Source organism: Armigeres subalbatus, chromosome 1 (assembly GCF_024139115.2).
Source record: "Armigeres subalbatus isolate Guangzhou_Male chromosome 1, GZ_Asu_2, whole genome shotgun sequence".
Lineage (NCBI taxonomy): Eukaryota > Metazoa > Arthropoda > Insecta > Diptera > Culicidae > Armigeres > Armigeres subalbatus.
In genome coordinates, this window is record NC_085139.1 from 73298471 (window position 1) to 73314476 (window position 16006).

A 16006-nucleotide genomic window follows, 5' to 3' on the forward strand; every position below is an offset into this window, starting at 1 on the left:
GATGCGCCTCATATACCTATCTCACTGCTAAAATTGAGATAAGGTAATTGTCAAAGGATCACTCTGCCCAAGTCTATCGCCTGCGCTATTGTGTCTTGCCGTAGAGCGTCATGGTGGAGAGAACATTCGTAGATATTGTGCGTGCTCTTGGCATTCTGATGGAAACGAATTCCGTTGCATTCACGTGGGAATGGAGATAAGGTGAAATCACCTTTCACTCAGGGAACGCTTTGCACAGAATGCGATAATTATACGACGATGATGGTGGCAGCGGTAAACCTCCTGAAACCGTCCAATGAAATACGTTATTTGTCTGGGTGATTTAGGGTTATTTGGTAGCCATTTGAACCGTTTAGGTTTGAAGGAGTCGCTCGGCTGACTTCGAGACAGCATTGGGTGGAACGTCAACTTCGAGCAGCGACGAAGTTCTCGATTTATCGGCCATAATCTCCTATCTACTTATCATAAAACCACAGAAGCGAATCTGACTCAGGGAAACTATTCCCTGACGAAGACGAGATGTATGTTGAAGGCTATCACACAGGACGGGATAGTGTGTGATGATGATGATGATGGGAGAGTAATTTACCGCATAAGAGCTCTGTGCTTTTGACGTTGGTCTCAGGCGGTAGTGGTTTCTGAGACATTTGACTTCACCAGTCCCATATTGTTTGAATGAGGACAATGCTGTAACTGGGTAAGGTAGCTCGTTTGAAATGTTAATTTGTAATTAAATTTAATTGAATATGTATTTAAATTTCAAGGCATCAAAGTACTATGAAGAGCTAAAAATAATTTCATAAAAAATTACTCCAATCCCTTTTTTGTACCTTAAAGGATATATTTTCATTGTACAAAAAATAATTTCAACTTGAGTAATATGTCAAGTTGAAGAAAACTGACATGGCACGCTTATGTAAGTAGGGGTAGTATACATATTTTAAGGTACCTTTAAGTACAGATTAGCACATTTTCACACTGAGGGTTAGTACACTCTGGTGGGGACTCTACGACACTACCCATAATTCCATTACCCATAATGCCATTACCCCGAAGGCCACTACCCCGAACGCCACAACCCCGAATGAATCACTACCCCGAATGCCATTACCCCTAATGGGACACTACCCCGAATGAACCAGTACCCCGAATTAGTCATTATTTCAAGTTAATACTTCATTTCAATGAAAAAAATGTTACTCAATCATATGAATGAACAATAATTGGAACTGAAACTGTTTTAATGCAATATGGAACTAAGTATTCTTACTCCGTAAGATCCCGTTCCACTTCGTATAGCACTCTTGAAGATTCCTGAATGGCAGGGGGAGATTATGCAGCAAGTTTTCATGCACAACGCAGAGAGTTGGAGGCAATTGCGGTCCACGTCAGAATGGCTACTAGGGCAACAAGGTAGAAGTTGTTCCTTGGTCGCTGTAGTAAAAGCAACGGATTCTGGATGAAGCGTGGTCTAAATCTCAAAATCGACGAGGGGGTGAATGGTTGAGTAAGAGTGAGTGAGTGAGTAAGAGTGAATATATAAGTAAGCGAGTAAGAGTTAGTGAGTGAGCGAGTAATAGTAAACGAGTAAGAGTGAGTGAGTAAGAGTGAGCGAGAAAGAGAGAGCGAATGATTGAATGTAAATGAATGAGTAAAAGTGGATGAGTGAGTAAGAGTGGTTAAGTGAGTAAAAGTGGGTGAATGAATGAGAGTGGGTGAATGAGTAATAATTAGTAAGACAGAGGAAGTGAGTGAGTGAGAGTTTGTGTACGAGAGTGAGAGAGAGGGATATTGTTCGTCTTCGAGAAGTTGCGTTGACTTAAAGAAGGCATCAACTCGTTTCCCCTTCTATCGAGCAGACGTTCCTTTAAAAGGCAGTATTTCCTCTGTGTGCCTTATCAAGATATAAGCACGTTCATCTGAAGGTCGTATCATCTCCTCTGCCTGCCTTATACCGGGCAAGCCCGTCCATTTAAAGAAGGCATTATCTCCTCTGTCTGCCTTATACCGGGCAAACGCGTCTTTTTAAAGAAGGTATCATCTCTTCTGTCTGCCTTATACCGGGCAAACGCGTCTTTTTAAAGAAGGTATCATCTCTTCTGTCTGCCTTATACCGGGCAAACGCGTCCATTTAACCCTTTTGTTACCGACAAAAAAACACCCTTACGTTACCGACAGGGTACCCGGGTACCCACGGACTTAAAATGATCATAACATTGTCAGTTTTTCACCGATTTTGACGATTTTGGTTGCTACGGATGCAGGAACTTACCCGCTATTCGATACATGTTACAGAGAACCGATTCGGATTACATGGTAACCGGAATTCCGGATTAACAGGGCCAAGTCCCAAAGTATATGTGAATTGAAGATATATATTCAACCAAATGAAGATTTCTTGCGTCATGACTAATAAACTTCATTGGAAATTTAAAGATCATAACTTAACTACGTTACAGGACCAATTTGATCACCATTGATCCCGGAACGGTTATTCCGGAAACAGGTTCCCGTCGGGCCTAAAGTGGCCACAAAATTATTCTGAAGAAACCCTGGCAATATGGGTATCAAAATTCATGAAATTGTATCGGAAGCATGATCTGATGAGTAATTGGGCCATAGGATGGTTTGACAACGGACCGGTCATCCTGTAATAGGTTCCCGCGGGGCCTAAAGTGGCCACAAACTCATTCTGAAGAAACCCTGGCAATATGGGTATCAAAATTCATGAAATTGTTTCGGAAGCATGGTCTGATAAGTAATTGGACCATTGGATGGTTTGACAACGAACCGCTCATCCTGGAACAGGTTCCCGTGGGGCCTAAAGTGGCCACAAACTCATTCTGAAGAAACCCTGGCAATATGGGTATCAAAATTCATGAAATTGTTTCGGAAGCATGATCTGATACGTAATTGGACCATTGGATAGTTTGACAACGGACCGGTCATCCTGGAACAGGTTCCCGTGGGGCCTAAAGTGGCCACAAACTCATTTTGAAGAAACCCTGGCAATATGAGTATCAAAATTCATGAAATTGTTTCGGAAGCATGATCTGATACGTAATTGGACCATTGGATAGTTTGACAACGGACCGGTCATCCTGGAACAGGTTCCCGTGGGGCCTAAAGTGGCCACAAACTCATTTTGAAGAAACCCCTGCAAGGTGAGTATGAAAATTCATGAAATTGTATCGTAAGCATGATCCGATAAGTAATTGGACCATAGGATGGTTTAAAAGCGGACCGGTCATCCTGGAACAGGTTCTCGTGGGGCCTAAAGTGGCCACAAACTCATTCTGAAGAAACCCTGGCAATATGGGTATCAAAATTCATGAAATTGTTTCGGAAGCATGATCTGATAAGTAATTGGACCATTGGATGGTTTGACAACGGTTTGAACCTGTTCCAGAATGACCGTTCCGGGTCATATCCAATCTATGGTCTCAAGTACATGGAAAACATGTTTCCGGAACAATTCCAAAAATTTTGATACCCATATTGCCAGGGTTTATTCTAAATGAGTGTTTGGCCCCTACGGACCCTAGGGGAACCTATTCCAGAATAACCGTTCCGGTTGATATCCATCCTATGGTCAACTACATGGAAAATATGTTTCCAGAACAATTCCAAGAATTTATACCCATATTGGTAGGGTTTCTACCAAATGAATTATTGGTCACTTTAGGCCCTCCGGGAACCTGTTCCAGAATGACCGTTCCGGTTCATATCCATCCTATGGTCTCAACTACATGGAAAATATGTTTCCGAAACAATTTCAAGAATTTTGATACCCATATTGCCAGGGTTTATTCTAAATGAGTTGTTGGCCCCTACGGACACTCCGGGAACCTGTTCCAAAATGACCGTTCCGGTTCATATCCATCCTATGGTCTCAACTACATGGAAAACATGATTCCGGAACAATTCCAAGAATTTTGATACCCATATTGCTAGGCTTTATTCTAAATGAGTTTTTGGTCACTACGGGCCCTCCGGGAACCTGTTCCAGAATGACCGTTCCGGTTCATATCCATCCTATGGTCTCAACTACTTGGAAAACATGTTTCCGGAACAATTCCAAGAATTTTGATACCCATATTGCCAGGGTTTATTCTAAATGAGTTTTTGGCCCCTATGGGCCCTCCGGGAACCTGTTCCAGAATGACCGTTCCGGTTCATATCCATCCTATGGTCTCAACTTCATGGAAAATATATTTCCGGAACAATTCCAAGAATTTTGATGCCCATATAGCTAGGGTTTATTCTAAATGAGTTTTTGACCACTACGGGCCCTCCGGGAACCTGTTCCAGAATGACCATTCCGGTTCATATCCATCCTATGGTCTCAACTACATGGAAAACATGTTTCCGGAACAATTCCAAGAATTTTGATACCCATATTGCTAGGGTTTATCCAAAATGAATTTTTGGCCACTACGGGCCCTCCGGGAACCTGTTCCAGAATGACCGTTCCGATTCATATCCATCCTATGGTTTCAACTATATGAATAACATGTTCCCGAAATAATTTCAAGAATTTTGATACCCATATTGCCAGGAGTGAATTTGCGGCCACTATAGGGCCCACGGGAACCTATTCCGGGATGTCCGTTCCGAGTCCATATGTCCACGTGGTCCTAATACGTTGGGAAGTCATAATCCTCGAATTTTCTGCGAAACTGGTAGCTCAGGGTACAAGAAATCATCATTTGGATTCTATAAGATCAACTTCTCCATTTTTGAGACATGGTCTAGCAAATCCGGAACTCCGGTAACCAGGTAATCCGGATCGGTCCTGTGTGACATGGATCGGATAGAGGATGAATTTCTTAATCCATAGCAAACGGAATCGTCCAAATTGGTTGAAAACTGACGAAGTTATGGTCATACCAAAACGTGGGTACCCGGGTACCCTGTCGGTACGTTACGGGGTAAAAATATTCAGAAGCCCCTCCCCAAGCCCCCCCTTACTGGATTTTCATTTTCGTACCACCCAAACCTTAATTTTGCCGAGTTTGAAGATGTCACGGAGTTTCAATTTCCTGCGATGTTTAGAACCCTAAAAAATTCACTTGAAAACAAAAAGGTACCTGGGTACCCTGTCGGTAACAAAGGGTTAAAGAAGGCATCATCTCCTCTATCTGCCTTATACCGGGCAAACACGTCCATTTAAAGAAGTCATCATCTCCCTTTCTGCATTATACCGGGCAAACGCGTTTATTAAAAAAAGATCATATTTACTCTGTATGCCTTATACCGGGCAAACTCGTTCATTAAAACAAGGCATCATCCCTCTGTTCGCCTTATACCGGGAAAACGCGTTCTGTTGGAAAAAGGATCTCTTACTCCATTTCGTAGAATAGTACTTTTTCAGGTCATAATGATAGGAATGACAGTTAAAGCTAATTAGAAGAAAAATCAAAACCGTTGGTTTATATCTGGTTGGTTAAAAACTGTTGCGATTCATTGATATATGTTGGTGTAATAGAATACTATAGATTCTAAATGTTTTCGGAGTAATTGCCTTTCGGGGTAATGGATTTCGGGGTAGTATCCCATTCGGGGTAATAACTTTCGGGGCACTGTCCCATTCGGGGTAGTGGCCTTCGGGGTAATGGCATTCGGGGTACTGGGATTCGGGGTACTGGGGTGGAGCCCTGGTGGGATATTTTTGAAGATATCTATACGACGAGCTTTGTATGTACTTGGGCGGCTTATTTTTTATTGATCCTTCGGTGTTTCGGTTTTTTGGGTTTGTCAACAAGGCAACTTTTTCACATTCACATAATTTATTTACAGTTCACTACACATTACATTTGATACACAAACTACACTTTATTGCATGACAGAAAACTACATTTTATCTTACTAGCTAAACACATATTCTTGGGTTAAGTTTCCATAAAATTTGGTTTCAGACTCCAGACACCTTGGACTAGAACTACGGCCGTTGCAAGAAGTACCGACGATTTGTGATTGTTTGAAACATTGGATGATACTTGGGTTGGTGTTTGGATTGAAAACTAGTGCCCACTGCAGAAGCTCGAGCGCTCGGAGACCCGTTTCCATATCCGTTTGACGATGGTTGGAAGCAAATCAACGTATGTTGCAGGTCCGGCATGAGAATTGAGAGGGGCATTCCATTGCTCGATGTTCACATTTAAAGCAGTTGCGGCAAAGTGCTTGGCTTTGTAACAACCTGTCACGATCGGAAACGGACATCTCTTGGAAAGTCGGGCACTGGTAGAGAAGATGGTTTTCCGGACATGCAGCACAATACCCACTAGACCTTTGAACGGTACTGCAACTGGAGCGAAGAGTGGGCAATCTTCTCTTGGTTTGAGAATATTCCACCTTGGAATCGGAATGCTTGGATGGTAGGAATGATAAAACTTTAACTCTTCGTTGCAGGAACTCGGTCAGGTCTTTTATAGTGTCCTCCTGATTGGTGGACGAGAATTCTTCCCAACTTCTTCGTGTCGCTGCATCTAAACGAGCGCACAATATATCCTGAAGCAGCAGATCCTTGTAATCGGCGGGCTGAACTAGCTGGTCCAATGTCTGCGTAGTTCTTTCGAATCTCTCCAGCAGGGACTGCAAATCAGCCGCTGACTCCCTAGTCAGCTTTGGAAGTCTGAAAAGTGCCTGAATCTGGCGTCGCTTAAGCTGCTTACTGTCGTTGTAGCGCTTCATTAAAGCGTCCCAAGCAATTTGATAGTTCGCTCTCGTAATCACCAACGGATCCACAAGGGCTTTGGCCTCACCTGCCAAGCACCCTTTTAGGTAGTGAAATTTTTCTACCTCCGGCAAGTCCATTTTCCTATGTATAAGCGATGTATACAGGTCACGGAAACTCAACCAATCATCAATATTGCCATCGAATGTCTGCAGCATGATTCGAGGCAGTCGCACATGTTCCCCAGTTGGTTGATGCGACGCGTCCAGACTCCGGGTTGATTGGTTGAGAACTGCTGGTTCCTCGAACTCCTTCACTTTGTCCAACAGCAAGGACTTCAAGTCATAATACTTACGGACCCCTCGATTATGCTCCACGAAAATAAGTTGGTTTACCACATCCACGGCAGCGAGAGAAAATCATTCATTTAGTGTTGATCCAGCAACAAAATGCGCTGCTCTCCGGAGATGCTAAAATAGGCTCAAGGCGAGGACCATACCCCAGAAGTCGCCAATCTAGCCCCTAATTCCCTCTGGTCGAATGGTAGGCTTAGTACGGAGATACTTCCGAAAACTTGTGTTAAATTGACCGCAGGATTATCCGACAGTCAACTAGACAAATCAGAACGCCTGGCATCCGACGAACACAATGTAAAATCCGAACGCTGATATTCAGCTGGAGAAATCCATTGAAGTTTTCGATGACAGCATTTTCAAACTGACAGTACTGCAAGAAACGACCAGGAGATAGACGGAGCGGGCTAGGCGAAGATGTTGGAATAGGGGATTGTGAGGCCCTCCCAGCTGACCTCATTAAAATCAATAGATGAGGTTAAGCAGGGGTCATAGAACCCGGGTTGAGGTTCCGGGGTTGCCTGGTCACTGGGAGGTGGGCACTCCGCAGTGCCCCGGAATCCAAGCAAAGGTCGAATTCGGGAGCATGTTTTCTAGGATGCTTTGGATCCAGGGGATCAGGCGTTTCATTCTGAAGTGCGGACATAACATTAGCAGAGTCGGATAGGACGAGGAAGGGCTTCCTGGATGGGTAGGTGGCGGCGATGAAAGCCGCAGCTGCTTCGGCCTAGAAGATGGTACAGATGTCCGGGAGTCATGTTCGTCTCGGTGAACCCGAAGCCAACTCCACGGCTTGAAACGGACCCATCCGTATACATGTGTTCGTAGTTGTTGAATTCTCTGTTTAACAGCTCGGCCACCGACCTTCTGAGAGCCAATGAGTTGTCACCCCTTCGGAAATTATGAGCTATGGAGCTGTTAATGTTGGCTTTTGGGGAGTTCCAGCTCCTCGCTCCATGCCAGTGGACTCGCTCCACTGGAGGGAGACCGACGCCGGCCATCGCGTGAAGAATCCGGTCTCCTTCGATAAGGAGATGGATCCTGTATTCTCCGGAAGTTACGGCGGCAAAATGCCTGCCTCGGCACAGGCAGACTCAGCTGGTGTAGAGGGTAACAACCTAGAAGCAGCTCGAAGGTATGAGTTGAAGATCGGCGACAGAGTTCCAATGAGGTTACGGTGGGCGATACAGGTAAGTTCCAAGCCGTAGAGAAGGCGGTTATCAATGATAGCTTGCCCTATTCTTAACCGGAGTATCCTGTTATTCGTTCGGTGCGGTTTGGAAAGCAACCGAACCAGATTAACTCTGGTCTTACAATTAACTTTGACTTCGCGGTAAATATGAGAGGCTCTGGTCGATTGACACTCCAAGAACATTTACAATTTTATTGTTTGGAATGGGATGTTCTCCCAATTTGGCGTTTGGTCAGGACAACTGGTACCTCCAACGGCAGACATGTCCTCTGACGCACTCACTGGCGGTCATAGTAAAGCCCACAGAGCTGGCCCAGCGAAGGATGGACCTGATGACGGATTGTGTTCTTATCCGCGTGAGACCTGGAGTGTCGCCAACAATGATCAGCAATATATTGTCGGCATAGACTAAGATGTATTGTATTGTTCGGTGTAAGTGAACAGAACACGCCATTCATGACGATAAGGAACAGCGTCACAGTCAGAACGGAACCTTGGGGTACCCCAGTTGCCTCCAGAAAAGTTCTCGAAACCTCGTTCTCGATTAGAACTTTAAAAGAGCGCCCTATAAGGAAATCCTAACAAACGCAAGGATGTTGCCGGAAAATCCCCACTCGCTCAATTGTTGAAGGACGAAGGGGGTCCAAGTCCTGTTGAAGGCCTTGGAGATATCCAGAGATACCAGGTCGGCGTGTTTGCTCTCGTTGTAAGCGTCCTGCAAAACGTCACCCAGGTTTGCAAAGTACGTGCCCGTACCCGAGTCTACCTTCTGGTTCTAGTTTGTCGCGCAGCCGCCAGTTCACTAATCTCTCGACGACCTTGGACTCACAAGAGGCTAGCGAAATGGGCCTGTACATAGTGACATCCGGGGAGGAGATGCTATTCGTAGGAATGGGGATGACCAAACTTTTTCCCCACTGTCCCGGGAAGATTTGGTCAGCCCACATTTGGTTGACCAACTCTAGGAACCGAATCTTGGCAGAAGGCGGTAGCTTTTTGAGCAAAGGATACCCTATCTCGTTGGGACCGGAGGATTTCCCATTGCTGCTGGAGAGGGCGAAAACGGTAGATTGAAGCCAGAATTTTGTAAATCCCGGGGGACCATGAATGTTGTTAGGGATGGAGCGCTACCAGTGATTGTCCACTGGAATTCGGTGGAGTAGCCGTTCACCGACGCTAGCCCGGCAAAGTACTCTCCAAGCGTGTTGGCTACTTCGGTGGGATCGGTAATGGTACTACTACCAGGTGTATCGAGGTGGATGGAGGAAGACCTTCGCTTGCCACTAAGCGCGTTTACTTTCCCCCAGAGTTCGGCTGCGGATTGAGCCGGGCTGACTGAATCGAGGAAGTCCTTCCACTGTTTCCTCTTGGCTTCAAATATTATTGACCTGCTGAGGGCAGCAGGGACTATGTCCAAGGGCTTGACGATCCCTCCCCAGGCCATCTGCGAGTTGTGGGGCTTGCCTAGGATGTGGTGGGGTTTGACAGTGGCCCTGTTAAACCTCTATAAAAAGCTGCATGTATCCGCAAGTAGGCCCCACCAAAGTGACCGTGTGCCGCTTTGACACAAGCCCAAGTCCTGCTGTTAAGGTGGGACGCTAAACAGCCCTGACACGACGGTCCTCCGACGAGACAGAAGGTTTGCGCGAGCCCAATAAGCCGCCTGTAAAACCAATCATTACGAACAATATAAGAGATAATGCGACTCGATATAATCGGCAAAGACCTAGGCGACGAATAAAGGATCACGATTGGAAGCTTGGAACATGGAACTGCAAGTCGCTAGGTTTCGCAGGTTGCGACAGGATGATCTACGATGAATTACATCCCGCAACTACGACGTCATGGCACTGCAGGAGATTTGCTGGACAGGACAGAAAGTGTGGAAAAGTGGGCACCAAGAATTGGAAAACCAAATCGACCACGTTCTAATCGACGGTAAATTCTTCTCCGACATCACGAACGTCCGCACTTACCGCAGTGCGAATATTGAATCCGACCACTACCTCGTTGCAGTATGCCTGCGCTCAAAACTCTCGACGGTGTACAACACGCGTCGAAGTCGGACGCCGCGGCTTAACATTGGGCGGCTACAAGATGGTAGACTAGCCCAAGAATACGCGCAACAGCTGGAAGTGGCACTTCCAACGGAAGAGCAGCTAGGGCGCAGCGTCTCTTGAAGATGGCTGGAGATATTCGATCCGCCATTGGTAGCACCGCAAACCGCTGCACTTGGCACGGTGCCCCTGGATCAGAGAAACGACTGGTATGACGGCAAATGTGAGCAGTTAGTGGAAGAGAAGAATGCAGCATGGGCGAGATTGCTGCAACACCGCACGAGGGCGAACGAGGCACGATATAAACAGGCGCGGAACAGACAAAACTCGATTTTCCGGAGGAAAAAGCGCCAGCAGGAAGATCGAGACCGTGAAGAGACGGAGCAACTGTACCGCGCTAATAACACACGAAAGTTCTATGAGAAGTTAAACCGTTCACGTAAGGGCCACGTGCCACAGCCTGATATGTGTAAGGACATTAACGGGAACCTTCTTACGAACGAGCGTGAGGTGATCCGAAGGTGGCGCCAGCACTACGAAGAACACCTGAATGGCGATGTGGCAGACGAAGATGGCGGTATGGTGATGGACCTGGGAGAACGCGCGTAGGACATAATTTTATCGGCTCCGGATCTCCAGGAAATCCTGGAGGAGATTGGCCGGCTGAAGAACAACCAAGTCCCTGGGGTTGACCAACTACCAGGAGAGCTATTTAAACACGGTGGTGTGGCACTGGCTAGAGCGCTGCACTGGGTCTTTACCAAGATTTGGGAGGAGGAAGTTTTGCCGCAGGAGTGGATGGAAGGTGTCATGTGTCCCATCTACAAAAAGGGCGATAAGCTGGATTGTAGCAACTACCGCGCAATCACATTGCTGAACGCCGTCTACAAGGTACTCTCCCAAATTTTATGCCGTCGACTAGCACCAACTGCAAGGGAGTTCGTGGGGCAGTACCAGGCGGGTTTTATGGGCGAACGCTCCACCACGGACCAGGTGTTCGCCATTCGCCAAGTACTGCAGAAATGCCGCGAATACAACGTGCCCACACATCATCTATTCATCGACTTCAAAGCCGCATATGATACAATCGATCGGGACCAGCTATGGCAGCTAATGCACGAACACGGTTTTCCGGATAAACTGATACGGTTGATCAAAGCGACGATGGATCGGGTGATGTGCGTAGTTCGAGTTTCAGGGCATTCTCGAGTCCCTTCGAAACCCGCAGGGGTTACGGCAAGGTGATGGTCTTTCGTGTTTGCTATTCAACATCGCTTTGGAAGGGGTAATACGAAGAGCAGGGATTGACACGAGTGGTACGATTTTCAATAAGTCCGTCCAGCTATTTGGCTTCGCCGACGACATTGACATTATGGCACGTAACTTCGAGAAGATGGAGGAAGCTTACATCAGACAGAGCGAAGCTAAGCGGATCGGACTAGTCATCAACACGTCGAAGACGAAGTACATGATAGGAAGAGGTTCAAGAGAAGACAATGTGAGCCACCCACCGCGAGTTTGCATCGGTGGTGACGAAATCGAGGTGGTAGAAGAATTTGTGTACTTGGGCTAACTGGTGACTGCCGAAAATGACACCAGCAGAGAAATTCGGAGACGCATAGTGGCTGGAAATCGTACGTACTTTGGACTCCGCAAGACGCTCCGATCGAATAGAGTTCGCCGCCGTACCAAACTGACAATCTACAAAACGCTAATTAGACCGGTAGTCCTCTACGGACACGAGACCTGGACGATGCTCGTGGAGGACCAACGCGCACTTGGAGTTTTCGAAAGGAAAGTGCTGCGTACCATCTATGGTGGGCCAGATGGCGGACGGTACGTGGAGGAGGCGAATGAACCACGAATTGCATCAGCTGTTGGGAGAACCATCCATCGTTCACACCGCGAAAATCGGACGACTGCGATGGGCCGGGCACGTAGCCAGAATGTCGGACAGTAACCCGGTGAAAATGGTTCTCGACAACGATCCGACGGGCACAAGAAGGCGAGGTGCGCAGCGGGCAAGGTGGATCGATCAGGTGGAAGATGACTTGCGGACCCTCCGTAGACTGCGTGGTTGGCGACGTGTAGCCATGGACCGAGCCGAATGGAGAAGACTCTTATATACCGCACAGGCCACTTCGGCCTTAGTCTGATTAAATAAAAATAATAATATTATTGCCCTGCATTCATAGTGCTTTTCTTTGTAGTGACCCGGTTGACTTCCTGCAGGCCAATGATCCACGGTGGGCTGTCGTGCGTTGACAGCTCCAGATTGGGAAGGGTTATTCCAGAAGCCGTTGATGTTGCACTGGAGACAGCAGTTGACCTCCAATGGAAGTGTGGGGGTCGGAAAATGAACAAGCAGGCTACCTTGATATGATTCGATGGAAGGTAGGGGCGATGCGTTCGACGTACCTGTCCAGTTGTGCTGGTCAGGTGGGAAGAAGTCAGGTTGTGTGTTGAGATCATGTCCCTCGGATGTATCCGCAGGGGTGCTGTGATCGAGGAGAGATTCTTGTCTTGTGCGGTCAAATGTGGCCGAGAGTAGGAGCTGGATAAAGATGCTGGAAGATGTAGGACTTACAACCCAGGTTGAAGTGCCTGGGATGCCTAGGACGCTGTGTCTGTTGGGTGCCCGGAAGGCGGCCTGAAGGGGTATGACTTACTTCCCGGGAAAAAGTTTTCGGGATGCCTAGGAAGGCTAGCGTTACTCACAGCGTCGGTCGTTCTAACGGACGGGCAGTTAAACTCTATGATTGACATGCTGCTTTTCAAAGTTGGCTCCCGAGTCGTCCGTCGGAAAAAAGCTAAGCGTCGCGAGTACACCTAACGGGAAACGCTTGACTCCCTCGGAGTCCTCCGGAGTAGCAGCGGCTTGGTACTTTGCACTTGACAATTTGCTTACAGAGGGAAAAGGCGTTCCACTTCTGTCTTTCCCCGGACGCCGGGGGGTGTTTCACAGGGCTTCTTCGTCCATAGCACTACATTCCAACTTGAACTTGGTCTGCTCTTCAACTTAGTAATGTAGCATTTATTTAGTTATTAATTGAAAGCTTTCTATGCCCGCCTTTGCATTAGTATGACCTCCAAGGTGCAGTTCATTTCTGCTAACCTAAGCGCGCGTTTTCTCTCGAAAGGTTGACGGCGTTTGACGGTAGCTTCTCGCTTAGGTCTATTGATGCCAGTAGAGGGGCTTGGAATCTTTCTTCGGATCGTTTTTGCTGCTTCCTATGTGAGAGGATCATGCAGCATCACTGAGGGAGCCAACATTCGTGGCGTTTAGAGAAGAGAACGAGGGTTCTGGAAGCCGTGCAGTCCAATACTGGCAAGGTTAACAGTAGACAGTCAAAGGTCCAGATGAAGCGAGAGACTCATACTTCGGCTCATACTTCGATGGAGAGCGGAAGAAGTGATCCATTGGGTCAATGTTTCGGCGAGCAGCTGGTTGGGTGTGCCAAGTTTCAAAGTTTCGGACTTAAGAAGAGATTGGATTTCGTCAACAGCAAAAGACTTACCCGGATCGTTAATACAACGAGTAACTTTGGATCCACAGCTGCCAATTCTTGTAGATTCTGTGTTCGGATGGATCGTGTCTCAGAAGGATGCAAGCCTACAACAAAAGAGCTCGGTAAAATGCTGTACAGTAACTACCGCCGTCAGTCTGGAAGAAATGCTGGAGAGACTCTGGATGGTGGAAAGTTACAGAGAGCAACCAGCATGATCCAAGAAGGAGCAAGACTGCGAGAAGGACTTCAAAGTCCAGAGCGGATGATGTGAGATAAGTTGTTCAGTTACCAAAGCAACCAAGTTTCGATCGAATGTAGGGAGAGTCAAGCACTGCAGCGCTGGAAAGGTACCGAAATGGGTCACATGCGCAAGTTAACGGACGAGGAGAAGCAAAACGAGGCTAACGGAATAGAAGGAAGAACTCAACGAACGGTCTTTTACTTTTCTCACCACTGGGCAGTTCTCAAGGAATCGAGCACAACAACAAAGTAGCGCGTCGTTTTTAATGCTTCAGCGTGCTCCAGCAGTGGCTATTCCATCAACGATGTTCTGTCGAAGGGACCGGAAGTTCAGGATGAACTACTCCGTGTTCTTGTTCGCTTCCGAAAACATGCAGTGGCTCTTGTGGGGGATGTAGGAAAAATGTACAGGCAGGTTCTCCACAATACAGACGATTCTCTCTGTCTGAGAATATTCTTCCGGTTCAACGAGAATAAGCCAATTGGAGTCTACGAGCTGCTAACGCTGGTAGCCCGTGCGGTACAACAGTTAGCCGTCGATGAAAGTTTGGGTAACTCTCCTGCCACTGCAGCAGTGAAGAAAGATTTCTACGTTGATGATTATATTGGAGGTGCTGCAAACGTATCGGGTGTGATAGTTCTATCGGAAGACCTAACGAAAAAATCAAAGCTTTAGGCATTACATGGGAACCAAGAGCGGTCCACCTGCGTTTCCTATTCAACGTTCGCGACGATGGATTGATTGGACTAGACGGCGTATTTTGTCTGAAATAGCGATGCTGTTTGATCCGCTCGGATTGAATTCTCCCATGGTGATGACTGCGAAAATAATGATGCAAGAGCTGGCGCCACTACAGTCTGGATGGGATGCCCCGGTTCCAGAAAAGGAAGGAATTTCATCGTCACCTATCTAAACTGACCGAATTAAATATTCCCCGATTTGCCTTCATCGCGGGATTCGTTGATGGACCTGATCTCGCCTATGGGGCTTTCTTATATATTCGCAGAGAAGCGGCACTTCTATACCAAACCGTGGTAAAGGCCCTCGCACTAGATAAGCTTCGGTCATTTTTCTGGTCAGATTTTATGGTCGTATTACATTGGTTGAAGGCTCCACCGAATACCTGGAAAACTTTCATAGCTAATCGCGTTTACACGATTCAGACAACAACATACGGGAACCCATGGAAGCATGTTGCTGGTAAAGAAAATCCTGCCGATTTGGTGGCTGGAGGAGTTCAAGTCGATGATTTCTTGCAAAACAACTTATGGAAAAATGGACCGGCCTGATTGAAGCAATCTCACTCCAAGTGGGTGACTGAGTCTTCAGAGGCTACGCCAATGGGAGTGGATCTCGAACTACAACTCAAGCCAATATTTTCCGTGCGATCGACACTGCCAGTCAGAATAGTGGCACGATGCTTTAGATTGTCTAACTGTCGAAGATCAAACTTCCGAATTTTTGACAGCGCGGGAGATAAACAAGGCCAAAATGGTCCTCGTACGTCTAGTGCAAGAAGAAACGTTTCCAGAATTATTATTATTATCGTCTTTATTTAAGAGGTTTCCAGCCCTTGGCTGGCTCACCTCTGGTATCAGAAAAAATATATAAATATACATATCATTTTTACAAATTTGTTATTCTAGTTGTTGTTTTTAATAAAAAAGGAGATCTTCAGTGTTCCATCATGGATGGCGCGTATTCCGGAGGGTGTCCATTGTCGTTGCGGGGTCTATTGGGGTTCCAGGGTTAATTCAATTTGTGTTCCATTTTTTGAGAGAGTAGTCCAATTTCGTTGCCGGGTCGGTTTATTTTCGAGGGGTTCAGGTCGTGTTCCGTGGTTTCTTGAGAATAGTCCAGTTTCGATGCGGGGGTCTTCATTCGTTGGGTTGTCGTGGTGTGATGCCAGGTTTTCTATTATATTCTAGTGTAGAGGTAGGCGTCTTTGAGGAAGTTGATTGTGTTCCTCTCGTCCAGC

General features: G+C 46.8%; 1 protein-coding gene across 8 annotated transcripts in view; it reads left to right on the forward strand.

Moving 5' to 3' along the window:
• LOC134227108 (cadherin-87A) overlaps nucleotides 1–16006 on the forward strand; it is a 1007180-nt gene that overhangs the window by 735994 nt on the left and 255180 nt on the right. The window lies entirely within an intron of this gene.